At 38.0% G+C, this 23,468-nt stretch overlaps 1 long non-coding RNA gene across 1 annotated transcript in view; it reads right to left on the reverse strand.

The window, feature by feature from the left end:
• The window catches only part of LOC308197495, a 76,997-nt gene that overhangs the window by 33,335 nt on the left and 20,194 nt on the right, over positions 1-23,468 (reverse strand). Inside the window, exon 3 of the long non-coding RNA XR_013952986.1 lies at positions 4,818-14,521. This is a non-coding gene — a long non-coding RNA (uncharacterized lncRNA). The remainder of the gene's footprint in view (positions 1-4,817; positions 14,522-23,468) is intronic.

Consider the following 23,468-nt stretch of genomic DNA (forward strand, 5'->3'; position numbering starts at 1 on the left):
CCTCAAGTCCTTCCGCAGAGTGCAGCCACTCCCAACATGGGCAGACAACCTGTGCTGGTTATAAACTGGAACCTGTTCCAAGAAAAGAGTCAGCAATTGTGGATGCACTGTCTAAATGCATATTTTGATGATGATGAACTTTATTTTTATTATTATTATTTTCTCTGCAACCTTTAGAGAAGGATTCAAAGCTAGGACCAAGGCAAAAAGAGCAAGGCACTCAGCAGTTCTGACTAGCTTCCTGCTGCATCTCTAGTTCTGAGGATGTTTCAGTGCAGTTCAAAATACAACGATTTAGCAAATGGACTTGGAAGAAGGGAAAATAATCTGCCCTGCTGATCCTGCTTTCCCCTAGACTATACAGTTGCTGCATTATTCCTTATTACTGTATCAAGCTTCAAAATAGAGCCAGAGAGTCCAGTAAGCAGCATGCAATTATCTACTCCAGGTGTTCCCATTCCTGCCCTTTTTCAACTATTATTCTCTCTTGCTGTAGGCAGCAGAAAGAAAGAGACTTTTTTATTAGCTCACATTCAGCTGTTTTATTGACAGCTATACGATAGTGAAACAGCTCTTTGCAACCATTCTATTTTGATGAAGGAAGCTGCTTTAATTGTCATAGTTAGTCTTTTGTCAAACATTTGTACATCGCTGAGAAACCTAAGGTTACACACTAGCTGTTACTGCAGGATTAATGAATGGCATGTTCTGTTTACACAAAACTGATGCTTAGTTCAATGACTACATGCAAAAAGAGAATCTTGGCTAATAATTGGCTAAGGACTGAAGGTAAGGGAGTCAAAATTGCAAGCACCCAGGATCCATATTAGAAGGCTGGTTATTTTTAGACATGATTTTTTTTACTGCTTTGGTTAAGCTATGATCATCAAGATGCTGTTCCCAACCATTTTAATGAAGATGTATAATAGTGATGGTGCTTTTATATTTTCTCAATGAGTGATTAAGATATTGAACAGGGTATTAAGTGTAAGTAAATTAATTTCCCAGATTTATCGCAGACATTTTATATAACAGAGCACAATTCAATGTTCTTTGAAGTCAAGAGGACAATTTCCACCAAATTCACTGTTGATGAGATAAAATCTGAAATCTTCAGATTTGACTTCTAATTCTCCTCTTTTAGTTACACTGGTGGAGAGAGAGGCAGGCAGAAAGAAAGAAATAAACAGGCTATCAATGCTTACTTGAATGTGTGTAATTAAGGTAAATGAACAAAAGATGGATATTCTTCTAATAGTCACCAGGTAAGTATTTGGATAGAATGGAAATGAAATATCTTCACCATTAATTAGAATAAATATTCTCTTTCTGTTTGGGCCAATATAGCATGTATCAGTCCCACACGACTGATCTAATACAGCCTGTATTATGTAGAATGGCCCATGGCAGAACTGGGTGAAGCTCATGGTTCTAAAACTTGACTGCTTGTAAAATGGCACTAACTGGAAGGATACATGAAGGAATACATGCAAAAAGCTAGGTCTTAATGTAGCTAATGTATTTGTTTCTATATATTAAAACCCCAAATTCATCAATTACTTAAGCACAATCTTTCTTTTGTGATAAAAGATTTAGGACAATGACATTAAGATTCATAAGCAGAAATTCAGACAGAAAGAATAAGAAATATAATTTCCTGACGTGTTTTTTGCATGGAACATTTAAATCTGAAATGAAGCAACCTTACAAACAATGCTTCAGTGAAGAGCAAAGCCAAATCCCTCAGCCACTGGCCAGAACTGACAACTGAAGTCAGTGAACAAAAGGCCCATTGGAACATAACCTGAGGTACTTTACCTCTGAAAAGTCAGGATTCTATCAGAAAAACAAAGCCAAACATAAAATGACTGATGATATTTTTTCTATATTGACAACTACATCTGTAGCTGTACATGACACATAGACATATAGAGTATTGATGTACATCTCTCTTATCCAAAAAATAAAGGGGGGTGGTTCTTTGTAGTTGGGAGCACATTGAGTGTTCCTGGGGGCCTTGAGACAGGTGCAACTGTGGCTTGAAGTAGGTGTCCTTGCAGCTCGTTAAAACCAATGTTCAAAGTGAGAATTGAATCTGGGCTTTTTGATGTCTCTGGAAGAAGACCAAGAGTTTCAGGGATGTACGGAAAAGGGACAGCCTGAATTAATTTGAGGGACCAGTTTGTAAAGGCTGGAAGGACGTTGGAACCACAACCCCAGTTGTGAATATTCCCCAAATGTGGAAGAAGTATTTAACCTGATTCTATATCTATATTTCACAGACTGCATCCATCTCCCATTGTCTTTCTGTTTCTAATGTTTCAGAGTAAAGTGACAAGTTAGAATATACCTGAAATCTTAAGGTTCTGAGTTTGGAAGCAGACGGTTTATCACAGTGGGCCCCCAATAACAGCAGAAAGGAGATGAATAATCTTGTGGCAAAGTTCCCCAAACACTAACATCACCTGCTTGTGAGACAGATTGCTTAGCATTTATTAGTATTTCTTGCAGTCCACTTGCATGCTCTTGATCCAAATACAGGTTTAGAGGCCTGTAATCAGTAAATTATTTCCTTATTCACAAAGAAAAAAAACTTAGACTATGCTTGTAAGTATTAATTTATCTCATTCAGTCACCTGGTAAATATGTGTAATTTTTTTAAGCATTTCTGTAGCTGATTAAAGTTTAATTATTTCAAACCCACTCAAAACATGGGGAATCTCATCCAGAAGGCAATTTAGACATCATCATGGCTGTTGTTCAATTATATCTTCCTCTTCAGTGATGTATTAGTGTCCTAATGCATCAATCCTCTGAAATTCTAATCAGTGGTTCTCATCCAAGAAAAAACACTTAAGCATTTGCTTAACTTAAGTCTGTGAATACTCCTGGCATATGTCCTAAAATGCGGCTGAAATGAAAGCTTAGTATTCAGTGGCTAAAAGATGTTTTCCTATTTAATGACTGGTACTTAAGCAAGAAACAGATATCAAATTTATTGTAAAGTGTTACCAAAAAGAAGCAGAAATAATTAATTCCTTTAACGCAATCGATAACAATATTAATCCTAGGGGGAAAAACATTTGCCAGGGGAAAAGATGCATTATGTAAGTCCACTGCAGCTTATGAATAAATGTTCACTTTGTTCTAACATAATCATCTATCAGGGTCTTCAAGGCCATCTTAAGGCATATCAGACATTTGAGAAAAGCTGGGAGGAGCTAGCAGGGTTTTGGTGGAGGTCAGGTGTGAGAGAAGAAGAGGGACTAAGAAGGGTTTATTTGTCCTAGAAGAAACCTTTGTCTCTTTCTCTCCACCTCTTTCTGTGTTTGAAGCAGCAAAATCTGCCAGCACAGGCAAAATTATTGCATCCTTTGCCTGCTGTCTTGAGTTCATTCTGATAGCTCATCATTTTTGGAAAGGCATCTACAGGATGCTTTGCTTGCACGTGCAATTTGTACAGATTATGACTAAACTGATATATTGCAGTGAACTATCAGGAGCTAACAAATGACACAAAGTCATGTAATCAACATGATTTTGTACTTGACTAGCTTAGCAAGGTGCTAAATTTTGTATGAGACATGCTTCTACTGGTTGTGAAAATCAGCTGCCAAACTTGTGTGCTGTGATGAGAGAGTGTCAGGAGGTTTTAAGTAAGGAGAAAGGCAGAGGTTAAAACCAAAAGCATTTCTTTTCATCAGCTCTGTTCTGTAAAAATTCACTTCTTGATTTTTAACGTTATTATTGCCTCCAAATCACACACACACACAAATAAATAAATAAATAAATTGTCTTTGCTAATCTAAAAGCCTGGAAATCTACATTTGCCAGCATAAACTAGTAAATATATACCTGACACAAATTGGCAGAGCTCTTTAAAAAGGGCTCATTAAAATGAGACTGTTTCAAGTCACCTGGCTGGGTTTTGCTGACATTTGGCAAGTTCAATGTTTGAAACCAGCTGTTTTAATCAGAGAATATTTTGTTGAATAATGGTATGACTTGTTTCCTTAACCTTACATGTCTCTGCTGCAGTGGCACTGACTATTAGCTTACATCTTGGAAGTAAAAGAACATTCCTATTACACTTATTCCTCCCTACATCCAAACAAACAAGAGAGTCTCCATAGAAGAGAATAAAAGTGCATTAATTTCATTTAAAACAATCTGTTTCCTCTCCTTTACCAGCTAAAATGCTAGTGCCATATCTGTAAAGGCAATCAGGGTCAATGGAAGGAAAAAAAAAAAAAAAAAGAAAAGAGAGAGAGAGCTTGGTATAATTTCTTGCACTCTCTTTGTACTACTCAATCTCAATCTTTCCATGAAAGACAGCAATCAGCTTGAAAACCACCACATTAAATGCTCAGAAGAAAAAGACAAAAAATAAAATAACGATGGCTTTAGTTATTTATTTAGTAAGTATTTCATAAACAGGAAGTCACTGGAGGAGAGCAAACATCACTGTCTTATTCCACTTGTTAGGCATTCACCATGAGTAACAGTACCTTCCTTCAGCATTTCATGGGGAGAGGTGAAGCTCAGCAGTGAGAGCAGTATATGAAAACCTACACACTGCCAACACTGTTTTTCAGCTGTTCTGAGTCAAGAAAACTCCTGGAAATACAGAGGGGTTCTCAGAAATAACTGGAGCAACAGTGACAAGTGTCTTAAACACAGGCTTTCAAAAATAATCCTCACTTTGATACGTGTAAAAATCTGTATCTCCTCCTCCCTTTCCCCAGTTGTTTCTCCAGTTCCTGTCATAGTCGTTATCACAAGGAGTCAAAAATAAACAACAAACCATCACTACTCACATGCCCAAGTTAATGCACCATTGCCTTGATTTTGAATATCTCAGTTTGCACACAGTGAGAATATGCCAAAACTCCCTCAGAAAACAGCTGTTTTTCCTCTTCCTCCATGTTATATCAATAAAGAGGTGAAGGATGGGAACATAACACCACCTCTTAAATATGATTATCAGGTCCAGGCAGCAGGATTGAAAAAGATGTGTTCTGTGTGTGGGTGGGGGAAATTTCACACCACTGATAAGAATTGCCCATATTGACAGCTGGGGCTTTGTATGCACGCTGTTCCCCTTAAGCCTTACCTGTAACAAACATCTACTTATCTGACTGAAAAATGAAAAAGAATAAAATAGATTAGGATACTCACTACTGCTATTCTACTAACAAACTGTGATATGGATTTGAAACATTTGATATATTCATAATACACAAGGTAGAGTTAATTAGCAGATTCATATGTTAAGAAACCAGAGTATGTGGTGTTATCATCCAGTCTATCCCCTGTACAGCAAAGTGTAAAAGATCTGAATTAATTTCTGTTTGAACTAGAACAACTTCATCATTACATATCAAGCTCAGTTGTAGTTTACTTACAACACACATCTCCCCATTTTTCATACGTGAGAATGTTCTGATTTCATAGTAATTAATAAACTGATGACAGATTAAATCTGCAAAGGGACTCATTCTTTTAAATCAACTCAATAACAAATATACAAGACTTTCAATTTCTTTGTCAAGCTTCTATTGCATGATTTGGGGAGCAAATTGGAAAGCTAAGCCAGAACTTAATTACTTGTGAAACTATTAATTTAACTTCACCACAGAAAACCTGATCATCCTGAGGGATTCATTGATAAAGAATTTGTTCTTTAGAACCAGGCAGTGTAGGACATTCATCAAAAATGAAAGGTATGATAAATCACCTTTCTTGGACTCTTTTTTTTTTTTTTATTTCCTTTTCAAAGAGCACAGTTGTGCATTTCTAATACATGAGAGCTGCACAGCCTGACTACTCTCACAGTACATCATTTGACCTCTTTCCTGGCTTTCTTTCTATTAGTTAATGCCCCACAATATATGACACTGTTTCCAAAAACATCACTGAGTACATTGGAATAAATTATTCCTAGATGCAAGCTTTTACAACACCTTTTATATAGGCTAAAATTTTACATTGCGTAAGTAGGAATTGCACCAATGTCTTAGAGTCTAGGGAGAAAAAATATTAAATGTATAGAAGTTCACTCCTGAAAAGCTGCTGAAGAATTACTGCCAGCTATCTATTAAATCCTCAGAGACAGCTGAAGCAACTATGGTAATTAATTAAAACATCCCCTCGGTAGATGACATGTTTTCCACGTTAACTACAGGAGCAGAAACTTCAGGCTGTCTGTGATGGCCCTTCCTGCTTCTAAGGAAAGAAGAAAGAAACCAGTATATCAGCAATATCCTTTTTTATTTTATTTTATTTGGTGTGTGTGAGAGCTATTTCTTTATCAGTATAATCTATTTCTTAAAAAGGCTGCAATGATTCACATGAAAGAACCATCTACCACAGTGCCCTTTATAAATCGTACTTATAAAACGCAAGTCAAGTGACCCTATGGTTTCACTATTTGAAAAGAGTTTAAACAGATTGGCTTTGTATGGCAACGAACGAGAAAGATAATACCCCTGTTCTCCCAGTTATTCATCTTCATTTCCCTGTAGAATCTCAGATTTCCCTGAACCCCATCCTTTCATGTAGTCAGGGAATTCAGAATGGCTTGTTCTTCAATTATTGCCTAAATCTTAAATTATTCTTATCACTGCACTGTATCAAATAATCCTAATAGGGTTTGCACTTTGCCAATAAAGGGTGCTGCCAAAATTCACTTCTCTGTATTTGATACCCCCACAGCAGTCTATCGTGCTGCACCTCTCACTCTTAGGAGACAAGAAACACAATAACCTGTTAATTTCAAGCAGAAATTATTTGGATAGGGACAGGCAGAAAAAGGACAAAGAGAACAGGAAAAAAATGAGGACAAAAAAAAAAAAGCTTTAGTAATTGCTTAATACAAAGGAAGGAATAAATGCAGTTTTTGTTTTAAAGCAAGCCCAGGTGTCAAAAAAAAGAATTGCATTGTAGTTTATAACTCTATGTGCAATGATGAACGAATACAACAGATGCTGTGTGATTGTAGTATACACATTCACTTTTTCTACCTTTTTAGCACAAGCACAGCATATCTCTGTATTTTGAATGGGTCAGGACTCCCTTGAAACTTATGTATTAAATTTTGAAAACTCACAGATGACAGGCAGCAAACCTCTGGCAACAACTCTCTCCCAAAGACAGCTTGATTGAAAATGATAAAAAATAAAAGTTCTTTGAAACTGTGCTTTGATTGAAACTTGACTTTAAATATCATAGACATTCTCATTAAAAGTCAATTAAATCTCTGCATGGTAGAAAGTGTTTTTTTTTTTTTTTTTAATTTCAAATATTACCTGTTCTGTTCTTTCTTTTATGAAAGTTTAGACAAAAATAAAAGAGAAAAATATTCAAAGCAACCACAGAAACTACATTTATAGTATATTTTAAAGGAGAAAAAAATATTGCTCAACCAATTTTACAAATCACCTTATCATCCAGCATCAAAACACCACTGAATATAATTGATATTTCCACCATATCTGGAAGTCTAGCAAACAAGCTGCATGTACCACTGCTTTTCTTCATACTTGTCTAATTTGAAACCAGTATCACTTGAACAAACCAATGTGTTGAGAATGTGCATTCATTTTATATAGCACCTTTATAATCTTCATGATCTTTATAATAAGATCAGAATTTGGTGGTTTTGAATCACAAATTATGAAACACTTGCAGGAAAATGCCTGGTTCATAAAAGGAGTTGATCTCCAAACTGATTGTAACCTATGGCTTTGGTTTTCTCATCCTCTGAGAAAAGTTAAGATTCCAGTCTTCTACCACCACTCCAAGAAATCATTACATAGGATCCAAAATTCATCAACAATGTGTAGTTGTCTGACCTAGTTGGAAGGTTTCTCCAGAAAAACACATCTCTGGTAAATGGAAAATAATTTTCTAACTTCCAACATACATTCATGTCCAGCTTTTTCCCACTCATCACTTCCCACACACTCATCCCATGTTAAGATTTTTCTCTTAGCTCTACTATTTCTTTTCCTTCGTATTCATTTTAATCTCTAAAGCACTTATCTGGCAGTACCCATCTAACTCTCCTCAGTCTCCACTTTGGCTCAGCTAAATAAGATAAACTTTTATAGTTTTTTGAGATAGAGTCTGTTTTCCTCTTACTTCTAGAAACAGCTATCTGAGCCTGTTTTACCCTGAATGCATCTTTCTGAAACCAGCTGGCTGGGTTGCATGTTGCATCACACTTTAAGTTTTAACAACATCTGAACAAGGCAGAGGTGACAGAGAAGTCTTCTCCTCTTAAAACTATTTTTGGGAAGCTATCTAATCATGATACCCTCCATTCAGCCTCTGCATGGAAGTTTCTGTCATAGAAAACACAACTTTGTGCACCAATTGACACCATCTCTGGCCATCTTGCCTTTTAGCTCCTGCCAGTTTTTCTCTTTTTGTCATAGCCAGCTCATCTCAATAACACAAGTTATTGAGTGGGGGGAATGTTGACGGTGCCATTTTATGTATGCAACATGAATGCATGATGGACAAAGGCTCTGTTTCTTAAGGAGAGCTATTTATTATACTCGATGATTGTTGAGACAAATTTTTCAAACTTACAAAGCTCCAGGCATACGCCTGACATTCACTGCCTTCCACCGGCTGCCTTACCTACTTAATGAAAACAAGCAACCAAGCAAACAAAGAAACAACAAAAAGAACAAAACAAAACCCCACCAATCTGACTGCACTTGAAATGTGGTTATTTAATGTAACTTACTTGGGAGGCTGGCACAGAGTCTGAATATTGCAGATGGATGAATATCAATCATTCACAATTGTATCATTCTGTACCTCTGGGAATTGGTGTGATGAAGATTTTTATTAGAGTTCCAGGCTGTCATGAAAGATTGGACTCTATCTTCTACTGCAAGCATTTACTTGATTTCCCACCTATTAGGAAAAAACATGTCTACTATTTTCTGTCCACTGATACCTGTAAGCCTAGTATGGGCTGGTCTGGAACATACAATGGTGAGCAGCACTGATACAACTCTGAATTTTTTAAAATTCTCTTTTTTATTTATTATCATTAGCTTTCCTTAAAAATAAGTGTCCTAGGGGGAAACTATAGTGAAGACAAGCCCCTAAGTGGGAACCGAAGACAAAAGATATAATGTTCTTCCTGTATCTGCAGACAGCTGCACAATAACTCTTGAGTGAACTGTCCCATTTGTTTCAATGAGACGTTAACTCAGATACACAGGGATAATAATGTGATGTCACCATTGTAAACTATTTCATTCTTCACAAAAGGAGAGATTTGAACAATTTATTGTGACATCTCATTTTTCTCTCAGGTTGTAGCCTGTTTTATGTAGATTCACTCATCTCTCCCTTCAGCTCTGTAGTATCTGTGCCTCCACACCCAGCAAGCAATGCCCCATAGCAGAGAGAGATTGGACTCAGTGCTACGCCCCATCCCCCCTCTCCTGTCCAGCAGCAGGGACCATTTCCACCCAGCCATGATAGCTGCTAAGACACCAGGTATGACTGGCTGATTTAGATTATATTTTTACACTACACTTGCAATTACATCAAATTTGCATTCCTGTTTAAGAAATCAGCATGTCCTAATCACGTGTATGCTTTTGAACCAGATTCATCCTTGCAGCAGTGATGCAATGGCTTCCTAACCCACCTCCCAGCTGTAATCAAACCCCTCTACCATGAAGTCAAATGAGCAGGTTGAAACAACTTACAGCAGCACCTTGTTGGACTCTGAACACAGTCATTTTTGGGGTCTGAACTAGAAGTCAGTCCCTAGCCTCTTGCTGTCCCTATGGGACAACTTCTTAAATAGTTTCTCAGCTATGGCCAACTTAACAAGTGCGTTCATGACAAAGTCAGAAAGTGTAACTTAGCTTAATGCTGAAGGTGCTTGAGGATATGCTGAATATCCTAAGTCAAAGCAGAAGAGATCCAAGACTCAACTAACCCATCTTTCATCATCTGTAATGACAATAGCAGATGGTGGGGTGTTTTATGTGATTGTTTTTTGCTTGCTTTGTATTTTTTTTTTTTATTATTATTTTTAAGGCACCTTTAGGTGTTACTGACTAGCTGAACATTTCTAGTATGCCTTAGAGAGCAGTCAAACAAGTTAAAATAAACTAATCTCACTAGGGTTTAAATCAACTTTGTTTTGTCCTGAAATTACAACACATTCTGCATTGAGATGCCAATGGACACTGGACATTATGAAAAGATGGTATGAAACCCTGCCTGTGCTACACCTAGAAATTTGATTGATACTCCAGCTGTTATCCCACTTTAGCCAATATGAAACAAGTTCAGATGTGACCACAAGTTAGGTGATGGAGTATGCTCAAGAAGGTACTAGCATCGCTCTGTAGATGTATTTTGTCTCCTTCACAGACACGAACCTAGGTGCAGTAGGTTTCACAGTACTTAGGGAAGGAGAGCTCCCACATCAGGGAAACTGAGGAAGTAATTTAGATAAGTACATGCTGTGGAGTGTCTTTAAGACATAGACAAAGTCCTAGACATACCAGCCAAGCCTAAGGAGATTAGTATGAGCATGAGGCTTCCAAATGAAGGGGAGCCAAGGAGGAGTCAAGAATCTAGGAAAATTCTCCTTTTTTAACTCTGGATGATATACCCTGAGGAGTCTGAGGAAGTGATGCTTGGGAATAGCTGGAACTTACACAGTAGGTCAAGCTCAGACGAGTCCCACTAATGCTTCTCCCACAGACTGTTGCCTAGCAGCCTATGCTGTTTCTTTCTCTTCTTTATGACAATGTCAAATTTCATTTCAGTGATAAAAATTGGAAAATACATTTTTTAGTGTTTTTTTTTCTTTTTTGTAGCAACAGATTGAGAAAGATAGGCCCATGCAGAAAAGAGAATAAGGTCTTACTCCTACAAGACCTTTGAAGAAAATGGCTTTTAGAAAGGCTGCATTCCACTAACTAATTATCTAATATTTTCTCAAGGTCTAGCAAAGGGCTTGAATCAATAATAAGTTGCATACAACAAGCTAGACAGGTTAAGTAGACTTCGAACACTTGTAAAAATACATGACATTAATTAATGTTATGAAAGCAAGTAATAATAATACCCCATAAAAACTGCATTAGAAAGAAAGTAGAATAGCACAGGTCATGTTAACTTACAGCAGAAGGCAAAGGAGGGAGTAAAATTTTTGCCTCTGGTGAGAATTAGGAGACTATGTAGATCAGAGGCTATAAGGAGACCTCAAGTATCTTAGCTCAGAATACTCCAAGTGATCCCACATATCCAGACTGGTGGACTCAAGTGAAGCTGTGGTGAGCAATGGTGGGGTGCTATATGGATGTTAGGTTCAGCTGGGCTAAATACTGTTTTGCAATATTTGGATTTTGATACTTTGGAAAAAGAAGGAGGAGAGAAAGGGAGAGAGGAATGGAGAAGGGGAAGGAAGGGGAGAGAAGGAAAGAGGGAAGGGAAGGAAAGAAAAGAGGAAAGAGGTATATTCAACCTGGGCAGGCCTATGCCTGCCTGCCTTCCTTCCTCATGTCAGTAATGTATGATCATGAGCCACCTGGAAGAACAGGCACAAGGAGGGAAGGAGAAAGAGGAAGAGACTTCACCTTCAAGGTCTGTGGGGTTCACAGATTTCTGCATGCTACTCAGTGCCATTGTTACCTTGAGTACTTCACTCCACACTAAGCAAAAACAGCAGTATCAAAAGCTGCCTACGTCCATGCCAGAGTAAATTCTTGCCGACCTGTAGTGTGACCTGTTGCTATGACCTTGCTGCTGATTTATGGCTTCTTGCCTAAAAGAGTGCATGGAGTCATAAAAAGAGTGTTTTATTTTATTTTTTTTCTTTCCGATTCCATACTGCTGCCATTTATAGGTCCTCCTTGGAAGTGTTGTGCAAGCCTGTGAAATAAACAACTCCAAGGTCTCCTCACCCTTATATTATTTTCTCTTCCACTATTTTTTGTGCCATGTAGTACCCATAAAAGAATAATAATAAAAACAGACAAAAAGCAGCAAACCCTCCTACTAGTTCATCATGCACTCTAAGTACAATTTTATAGAAGCTGAATGGTAATGAGCACCAATTACTCTTGGAAATCATCATAAAAGGCATAAAAAGGCTGATACTGTACATTTCATATCCTCTGGATGCCGTCTGCAAGATGGAAGTGTTAAGAGGGGCACACACAAATTCCCTATGTGAAAGGATGATAATTTCTAAGTACATGCTGCTTTTGTGGGTTGGGCATGCACCACTTTCACAGCAGTGTCAGGCCACTGCTTATCTTTGAGAGGACAGAATTCACATCCTTCTGTAATAAAAAAAATAAAATAAAATAAAATCACTTGATTGGGAAGGTGTCCTTAAGATTGTTATTGTAAAATCATTCCTGAATGCTGAATACTGTCATGAAATGAATAAGAAGCTAATCAGCCTTTCTTTGTCTAGTGCTCAGTTGCACTGACAGGTAATTAATACCAAAAACAATTAGAGTAACATAACATGAAAGCATGAAAGAGCAGGGATGTAAAAATGGCCATACTTCTGTGGAGCAGTAATAATATCTGTGCAAGTATTATTTCTAGGTGGTAATTCATACCACAGTGAAGTCAATGAGACTTTACAGGGTTGTAAGAACCTGCTGTGTTACTAATATATATGATGAACCCATAAATACGTTGTAATTTACAGTAACATGGCATTTTTTGGCCAAAGTTTTACAGATTTTTTTTTAAAGAATATTTTATTACTTAATTATGAGTTACATCATAGGATGATGACTAACATTTAAATAACAAATAACACAAATGCCATTTCTGTCACTATGGTCCTTGGTCTCCGTGGTAAATAGTGGTCACGTGAAAGTCTGTATCTGAAAACTCTTTGCCCGCTGATTTTCTTTAGGGAAAAAGTCAACATTTTCTATCTGTAGATTAGCTCTGTAGTTGAGCATATTAATGTTCTTAATATTTATTTATCATTGCAATGCCTATCAAGTGAGAACTTTTACCTTATTTTACAGATGACAGGTGAAGGCACAGAGCATATGACTAGTAATAACTAGACAGGTGTCATGCAGTATAGTAAATATACTGATAGCCTAACTTCATTGTTGGTGTGCAAGAATTTGTGTGTTCACAATTTGCTTTCCTTAAACATATCAAAGGTTACCCCATTTGACTCAAATGCCATCAGTGCTTACATTCATTAAGTTGGTTTGTTGGGAATCAGGAGAGCTCTCTGCCTTCCATTAATCAGATTAATCTCCTTTTGTGTGTACATGTTTTTCTCCAGGTAGGTTCAGTCCTCAGGTAAAACACAAGGCAGGAGACCACAGGGAGCTCCCACCACTTGGTTGTAATTTATTCCACAATAACAAGATGTAAACGGTGGATTCAAGAACAACTAGGTAAATTCACAGAAGAAAAATTCATTGAGAAAAACTACAAATATAAAAATCATGCCTGACTGAGGGAGGCTCAGAGATAGAAATTTTCTAGAGGATGGAAGAATATTAGGGGGGCAATTCTATATGTTTTCTAAGCGATATTCTTCTCCTGTCCTTTCTATTCCCTAGGCAGTTGTGTTTGGGCACTGCTTAAGATGGGCTATGTGGACATTTGTTCTCACATAGCACAGCCTAGAAATCTAACACGTTTAGGGGTTCTTGAAAAACAACCGCGCTGTTCATCAGGCTCCTCAGTCAGCTTTGTGTCTCAGAAGAGAAGAAAGGTAAGTGAATTTCTTGTTTGTGGCTGTAGCAAACTTCTGTGATCAGAGCATAACTTTTTCTATAAGGTCACGGCTAGGCTACTGGTAAATCTTCCTGGCTTTTAGCTGTTCTAGACCACAAGATATAATCATAGGATACGAAGAGTTTCAAGAGTTTGTGGTCATTCCAGGAAGACATGGAGAGATTTTGCTTGTCTCATGTTGCCCTGAAGGTTGTCTAGTGTCAGAACAGATTTTCCAAGTGACAATTCTTTTTAAAACAAGAACAAACAAAGATTAGTTACTCAAATCTCGTTCTGTTCTGCCTTAGAAAAATGCCAATGAGGAATACAAATGATGGTCTCTCATTAAGACTTTAAAATATCTTCTCTTATTGGTAAGTCCAGCATAGAGTGTGAAAAATAGCACCCTTTCTCTGTGTCAGCAAGTGCTGTGTGGGATACTAAAAGCCAACAAGTCCTCATTTCCCCACATCTTTCTTAATTAGTGGTGAAAAGCCGCATCCCTGCCTGTCCTCACACACCGCACTGTACTTAACACTCTGATCAGGGCTGCAATTTCAGACAATGTGCTAATATCTTTGTCAAGTTTCTCTCTAGTTCAATATCTTTGAACCTTTTATTGATACAAAAGTGAGATTTTTCAGAGACACTGATGAGTCAGTTTAAGAGACATGTTATTTACGGAGAGTTCTGCTGGGAGTTTCTCTGATACTGGCTGTTTCTCTTCTCTTCACAATCCTTTTTATTTGTTAATTATCAAGACCTGGACATGAAAAAAAGGGTTAATGCTGCAGCTAGAAAATACTGAAAGCTTTTTTTTTTTTTTTTTAAACAAAAGAAATAGGAAAACACTGAAAATCCTAGCCAAAAATCCTTCCTAAAGCATCTGTCACTGTGATCTCGTTTTATCTTCATTTCTAAAAATTCAGGTCAACCTGAACTATTTGAATCATTCCTGTATCAGTAGTCTCAGATGATCTCACTTCTGTTGCTAACAAGTTTTGTAGTCACAGTTGTATCTTTATGGGAATCTCTGAACCTGCTTCCTCACTGACTCAAAAAATTAAATTTTTAGGCTGTATATATTAACATACTGTGTGTCTCTCCCATTTGTTTCAAAGGAAGAACTTGCCCAGAATAAGACAGAAAATGAGAAACATAGGTTTCTATACAATCACCTTTAGGTTCCTTGCATTGCCCTGCATCTCAGAAATAAAGGTAAGTGGAAAAAGTTGAACTTACATTGGAATGTCTGCAGCCTGGGGAACCAAATCTGAGCTGACTTTAGCTTGCTAATACTACTAGAGACATGGCAAGAAGATCTAGCATGAGCTATAAGATCAACAGGACATTGATATTGCAACCATTAGTTTGGGCTGAACTTTTAAGATGCCAAGTTCCATTTCCACAGTATATCTGTCTGTCCTAATGCAATTATCTGCATAACACTCCTGCGAGATTGGCAGGTGCTATTAGTCTTGTTTTAAAGCTGAAAAATTAATGTTCTTTGTCACCTTAACCCCCCATGGAAAATTCTGGAGAAAACAGCTTCACCTAATATTTGACAAATATACTGTCCACAGGAACAACTTTCCTGTGGAAGTCCCCATGCTTAATTCTGAGTGCCAGAGGAAACATGGGCAGACAGCAAAGCATGGGCAGTGAGGGTGAAACAGCTGGAGCCACTGCAGGAGGAAGGGCTTCCCTTGCCCCCAAACATATTGTAGTTCCCCATGAGTCATTTGGAAGATATTAACAGTCACTTAGGCCACCCAAAAAACAACATTTTTTTTCTCTTGTTTAAACTAGTGACATTTAATTATAAAAGATAAATGCAAATAACTTTGAAATATCTCCAGCTCAGAAAAACTCCTTTAGTGTCCAGAAATAGCTGCCAACTTTATCAAATCAAATAGTCACTTCTCTTCAAATAGGAAAGAGGTAACAAATAAATCTCTGACCTAAGCACTGAAGTCACATTCTTACTTGGAAAGGATGCCATTATGCATAATACCCAACCAGATGGCCAGCAAAATCCAAGTCTAAGCTCTGCAAAAGGTTGGCTTTGCTTATGTCTGCACCAAAATGAGGTTTCTTGTGACTTTCTTGTCCAGCCTCCATGTAACGAGAGACTTTTGTCAAAAGAGTGTAATTCTTCCCACCGCCCAAGAAACTCTCTCATGTTGTATACTGCTGCACGTCTCTGACATCAACACCTTTTGTATATGCTTTACAGGTACCGTCTGCTGTGATACTGAGCGTACAGTACATACTCTTCCCTAGATTTAAATTTGTTATGAATATAAAGCAGTTCTTGGCTGGTTGCTTTTTAAAGCTGTTCTTTTACTAGGAATAATTCAGACCATGCTGTCTAAAGGAAAGACCAGTCCCAGATGTAGGAATTAACACGTAGTGACTGTCAGCTCTCTAGGCTTTGAGGTTAGGTGGAAAGAAGGGAGAACAGCTGCCTTTTTGAAGGACTCATTTTTTTATAAAAATTGCCAGATCTTGATATAGGACTCTGAAAAAGCCCAGGCAGCTCATGCTGCCTCAGTAAATTCCTGTTAAGAGCTGTCCCCATTTCCAGACAGCTCTGTCTTGCCCTCTCCCAATATTAACACCCATATACCTTAGAGCATTCAAAAAGGGATGCCACTAGGATGTTACATACTTCTCACACCAACAGCCATTGGAATAGCCACAAGAGAGGTTTCAACACTGATTGTGACCACAGAATTCAGTAATTTATATAGTGGAGAATTGAGACCCCAGTGAAATCAGTAGGAAATTGGTATTATCCACTGGGGAGAGGAATTTAGGCTAGCATATTTTATATTTCCTTTTACTTGTAATATATATATATATATTTTACAGAGATAATAATAATATATTCACTTTTTTAAATATACGTTCCATGAAAAAACAAACATCTTTAATGATACAATTAACTTTTTTTCTTAAGGGAAGACTTATTTACAATGCACAGGCTCAGAGTGATTTATGCTTTAGTATCTTCTTAATTTTGAATTCCACATGAGATCCTATTCTGCAAAATGGATTAGACTAATCTGTCTGTGTTTGTATCAAATCTAACCCCTCTTCATATATTTCATGTTCATTGTTCACCATAATGCCACAACCATGGCAATGATTGTATTAATAAGATGATGAGATGCTGTCTGTCCCATAATGAATGAATGGCAGGAAGGTAGCATAATACTCAGTAAGCAGGAATTAATTTTTTAAAGCCAAGTATACTGATGATAGCAGTCCTGTCAAATGCTTAGAGACAGTGCAAGAGATTGGATTCTTCAGGTTTAGTGTTAGCCCTCTTGCAGTCTTCTCAGTGTGGCTTTGGGAGTGTCTTCCTTCAGGGTCACACTCACAATTATTATTATTATTTAAGAAAAAACAAACAAACAAACAAAACCCTTAGTGCTCTTCTCTTCAGCCACAGAGATTTTCTGTCTCTGATTAGGGCTTGTAAAAAAAGTTGTGGTTTCATGAAAGAACCAAGATTCCACCGGCTTCAAATAAGAAATATACCATGACTTCAGTAAGCTTTGCTTTTGCACCCAGTAAGGAAAAAAAAAAACACCTATGAATTTATCAGATTTCTCCCCCCTTAATACTTCCTCTACAAAAATCTTAAATGTTTTCGCTTACATACAACCATTATAAGCATTCTACCACTCAGTGATACAATCTACAAGCAGCAATAGCGTTCCGGAAAGGTTTTATACAATGTGAGGGTTTTTTTTTTGTTTTGTTTGTTTTTTTGTTTTAGTGGTTTAATCCTTCTTTACTAACAGCATACAGAAATAGGGCATAGAAACAATTTGCGGCTGTAAGGAGTGGATACTGGATCTAATACACTTTGTGAAAATGGATACCATGCACAGTATCTGTGAAATAGCACCAGCTTCACACCCTGCAGTTGAAATCAGGCAACAAATAGGAAATTGAGTTTTTGTTTGTTTGTTCTGAGAAGAGTTGTGATCAAGATTTCAGTCACCTGTGTCTTAATGAAGCCATACTCAAAAGGCTATTTTGGCTGCACTCTAGTTTTAATAGAACACAGCTGCTCTTCTCAGTTTTGCTTCTGGTGGCTAAGTGCTCACATCGGTGAAACAACCTCCAAGACTGGCAAAAATGGTCTGCTTCAGTAAGGACATTGGTAGCGGGACTCACAGACCTCACGGGTAGAGTTCAGCTTGGCAAAGTCAGTAGTGAGATTTTCAGAAGCTTTTGGTTCATTAGATGCCAGTTGTCGAGTTGTGTGCCTGAAAGGGAGCAAAGAGCCCTTGAAAAGCTGATTCCGGTTGGGCAGAAGAGCTGAGCTGGAGAGCTGTCCTTCCAGGCATTTCAAAACTTGCCCTGTTGCTGTCAGGACTGAGCATGTCCAGCACTTGGTGTGTTCTGGCACTGAGGCTGTCAAAGCAGCTTAAGTCTGAAGCGACACACACCACAGGTATAATAACACAGGTAGAGGCACACACACACACAGGCTTTTCCTCACTTTCCCTTGATACATTATCAACTCTCTTTCAGGCTAAAAAAAAAAATTGCCATTCATTTCTTGCAGCCCAGATGACGACACCTCACAGTTTCCTGCTAAGCTGTACAACTCACAGCACTAAGTAATGTTTTATCACCATTTGACAATTGTAAGCTCATGGAGCTCTTCTAACTTGCCTCTCAACTCCAGCTGCCCTCTGCACTTGGCCAAGATCTTTGAATGTGTGCTGACATGCTCAACTTCTGCCCTGGACAGAAAGGATCTGGTCTGCCCTTTCAGAAAGTCTGCCTAATTGTAGGGAAAAACCTAATTTTTACATACATATATATATATATATATACACACACACACACGGAAACTATATCTGGCTTGAAGGCAATTCCCGGTTCTTTCATTTCCTGAATTCTGTTGTAGCTTCTCACTTTATTTATTTACTCTCCTATATAATTGGGTCAGGGAAATATAGCTAAAATGACAGGTAACATAAGCTTGTCCTTCTAAAAGACTGATTTAGATTTGGCTCCACTTAATTATCACTTTGAACTGCTCCCAACAATTTGCTTTTCAGAACGTATTAAGAACAGCAGTGTTATTGAATAGCCCTGGGGGACACAGAAGTACTTTCTTGTGAAAATAAAATAGAAAAGAGATAATATGAAAAAAATCAGATGTAATAGCAGTACCAAGGAGACAGAAAACTAATGATTGACCAAGCTCACTAGTTCATGGCAGGCTGATCATCAAGAGCAAGGGCTTCAGACTCAGTCTGGGACAGAAGATAGAGGCACCCATCTCTTATCTCCCTCCATGAAAGGATAATCAATTGAAATTATCAAATATCTATTACAACCCTAGAAATAGAGGATTGATAAAGAAAATGGTTTGAATATCTGATTGAAAGCTAGCATCAGTTTTCACAAGAGGAGGCAAAAATCATTAAAATTTGTAGATCAGGCTTTCAAGGTTGTTTCTACTGAACATCTCTACTGCTGTTACAGCTATCACTGAATGGTATAAATACTGATAAATTCCCAGGGAAAAACAGAGATTGAAAGGGCTATGAACCCGACCCTTGTGTACCCTGACAAGCCTCCCCTCAGAATATGTAACTGGCTAAACATATTGTTTGACTTCTCCTTGCAACTGCACAAGTATTTTTTTCTTTCATTTTATAGGTCAAGTTTGAAATGCCCTCCTGAAGGAGTGTGATATTAGCTTTACTGCCTTTATATGAAACATTTGTCTCAAGTAGAACAAATACAGCCAAGATAGTGACAAAAATATTCTCTACATTGCCACCTGAAGATTAACTTCATAATCTAATGTGTGTCAATTAGGGGTGATCTGTACTGTTGACCAATGCACACCATAAGATACTTGAGATCAGTGCCATTAAAAAAAAAAGATGTCCAAAGAGTTACCATATAACAAAGACTTCCAGTTGCTGCTGACTTGAACAGAATATAAAACCATGATTAAGAGATATATGCAGTCTATGCTTTTATGGTTCCCCTGATGTATGCAGTTTCCAATCAGGACTATTTACGTCTGCGTTTTTTTTTTTTTTTTTTTTTTTTTTTTCCTATTTGTTATTTCTATTCCTGAAATACAAATCAAATATCTAGTCTCCTGGAAAACGTGATTTTTTTTTTTCTGATAACAATCAACAGAGGGAATGATGAGAACAATGCATTTAGATGGGTAGATATACAAAATTCATCTTTCTACAGTAAGGCATAAGGGAACTTACTAAGAAAAAAAATAGTATAACCTGTGGTAATTTTGAAGATGAATTGACAGGAATATGAGCACTTCAGAGATTGGCTAATTTTTAGATTCAGGACATAAGCATGAATCAAAACCTCATCTGGGAGTGGCAAAAATCTCAGGATCTCTTCCTGCAAGATTAAATGGCAGACAATTTCAAGACGGACTGCCAAACAAAAGAAGTTCAGATATCTTTAGCCATATATAGATGCAATCTGAAAAACTATATTTACTCACTGAAATAATACTATTTTGAATGTGGAAAGTTCAAATGTGGAAGTTCAAATACAGAAGATTAAATCTGAAATATTTGAATTTGAAACATATTTAATATTAAATTTAGAACACATTTTTAATACAGAATAAAACTTCAGGTAGAGTAAAAACTACAAAGGCTAGCCTATTTGTTTCTGAAATCCTCCTCTGAGCACCACAGGTCTTCTGAAAAGATAAATTTTTGTCAAATTGAGTCTACTAGTCTCAACAGGAGAAACAGGACAAAATTTGATAGTCTTTGTTTTCTAGCCTTCCAAACCATATGTCCTGCTGATTCTTCTTGACCTATGATATATTAAATTACGTGTGGTTCAGGTGCAGTACCGGAGAAGAGTTTTTTGTTCTTCTTTATAGAAGGAAGTAGTTACAAGCTGCAAGTGTATTATTAGCTATTTTATGCTACAATCTAGTGTCCATAGTCTACTGCTTTATTTCTGCAATAACATACACAGATTCTTTGTAAGCAGAACTTTTTAAAAGACCCTTTCTCTCAGTCCCTCAGTTGCACTTCTCACTTGTCTATAACTATCCTTCTGCAGAAAATACCTCGCACTCCCCCACTGTTGGAAGCTAAGGCAATAAATGGCAATATCACTGAATACTACTGAGTAACCTGTAAATCTAAGAAGCAAGAGAAGCCTCACAAAGAGATACAACTTTATCACTACACAGGCCAGCATCCTCCTGGACTCTGTTTCTAGCTATGCCTTGTTGTTCTGTACTGTATCACTTCCAAGTAAACCTCATCAACTATTTTTGCCTTGGTTTGTCCACCTCTACAAGTGAAATACATTCTGTTCTTTTGACACACACTTAGAATTCTACTTAGTTAAAAAAAGGCAAAGAAAGCCCTCTTTTTAAGAGTTTACTATGATTCTTTACCTCACCTCCAAGATGTGAAGCACCAGACACAGGAAATAAATGTTACATAATACATTTAGTGTTCAAAATAAGAATTTTAGAAAACTTAATGTACTGACTGAAAATAAAGTCTAAAGATTTTAATCACTGATCATAAGAAATGCATAGTTTTGAAGGGAAAAAGCTCTGCATCTATTACCAGTTTCTGCTAGCATCTGTGGCTCAGGAGGGAGTATTTAGTTTTGCCTTGTTTTTCTGATATTTGTGATAGGTTAAGAGTTATTCCATGCAGCAGACTCCAGCCAGCAAACTGACAGAGAAGTGAATCACGGTCTCTACGTGACAGTCCCTTCTCAGTGTGCAATCTCTAGATAAATCTCCTTATAAATGGCCCCTGGATTCCATCTGAAAACCAATAAACTCAGTAGGAACGGTCTTCTAAAGCCCTTTTACTCACAGAGAAAAACCTCTGCTAAACTGTCCTGAGGATAATTTTTCCCTGTGTTTACATCTACTTGAGAGACAACAGCCCAAATAAATCAGTGTCTAGAAAACCTTGTTCATGAAAAGGAAAAAAAAAAATCAAGGCAAAGAATAAGAGCTTCAGAGATGAAGCAGAGGTGGTCACAGTATTGCATCCTTTGGTCCAAGTAGCATGTATGTCAAGGAAAGCATAAACCAGAGCGCAATCTGAGATATTATATCATTGTAATTTCTCTTCTGATTTTGGCAGTCAGACACTTGTAACTTCCCTGACATTACTATTTAATTTATGAATGTCTTTTGTCAGAGAGGAGGCATTGCAGGAATGCATTGAAAGCTGGTGAAGACATCAGGGAACCAGCATGCCTGCTTTGCCTCTGACTTTTGCTAAATCCCTGAAGCAAACATAATCCATTAAAATTAAAATCAGTCCCTGACTGGCTCAAACTGCAGCATGGACTAGATCAAGATGCATGCTTGCTGGCAAGGCATTCAGTTCCCTTTACAAAAAAAGGGCTGCCTTTTACTCCCCTCTGCAAATTGAACCTCCACGACTACAGTGGCCAGTACCTGCCATACCCCCTCCACAGAGAAAAGGAAGCATTTGGGACTCTTAATTGACACCAAGTACTTGTTACCAGTTACACCATGAGGCACCAACAGGCCTCAATGAAAAAAACCTCCCATTCCACTGACAGCAAGAAATACTGAAATATTATTCAGATATATCAGCCCCCCTGGAGAGCTTTTTTCCCTGAGGATCTCAGTGACACATGAAAAACTTCTGCTCTCCTTCTGAGCTCCTGGTGCTTACAAAGCTTCAGCAGAGTCTGGGAAGGCCGCAGTGGCCACTGCCATGGTTGCTGCCTCCCACCACTACCCTCATCGTGGAATAGGGAGTTACTTTGTAAGGTTCACATTGCTGCTACCACTGCCATTGCCACTGAGCTGCCTAAAGCTTTTCCGCCCTTGCAAGAGCCCTCATCCCTCAGGCATGAGCACAGCTATGATGAGGGAAGAAGCTCCACGCTTCCCTGGAGTCCCCAGCCTGGTGGCACCGAACCAAGACATCTCCTCTTTTCCTTGGGGTGACCGCCTGGGCCCCTCTCTTCCCATCATACCTTCATGAGGCACACAAATCCTCTCCCTGTTTCAGTGTTCATTACTCTAAATCCCTTTGCATAGGAATCCCACCTGAGAGCCCCTTGTCTCCACCCTAAGCATCCTGCCTGCCTTGATCAAGCATTTATGTCTCTGTCAATCCCCCAGCTCCTCAGAGAAACAACCATCCCATCTGTTTCTCAACCAAAACTCTAATGAAGCTCTTTTCCTGACTAAATACCAGATGCTGGAAGTTGGGTCCAATTTCTAGGAAACTGCAGGTCCCTGTAGGGGTGAGTATAGTCTTGTTACTGTCTTCTTCCTTTCTTGGTTCCTCAAATGGCTCACCGAAAGGAAAATGATTTTATGGATCTGCATTCTGGTTGATAAATGACAGAAAAACAAGCAGTGAGATGCTAGAAAGACTGCCAGAAATGTGCAGGAAAACACAGAGCTTTGGATTTCAAGGTCCTTCTAGAAAGGCCTGAATCTGACCACTTCACTTGCAGTAAAGGTAAACAACCCGTTTCTAAACAGAAGTCCTCCCAGTTGTCCTTCTATCGCTAACCTCCAGGTATTCAAAGATTGTTGAGGAAACTGAGGCTTGAAAGATAAAGTCACTTGACAGAGACACAGAATGGCACAGCGGTAGCTTAGAACAAATAAGACAGTTTGTCTTATTTTCAGGTGGCTTATGCAGAGT

Source organism: Anser brachyrhynchus (assembly GCF_964034855.1).
Source record: "Anser brachyrhynchus genome assembly, chromosome: 6".
In the NCBI taxonomy this organism is placed as follows: Eukaryota; Metazoa; Chordata; class Aves; order Anseriformes; family Anatidae; genus Anser; species Anser brachyrhynchus.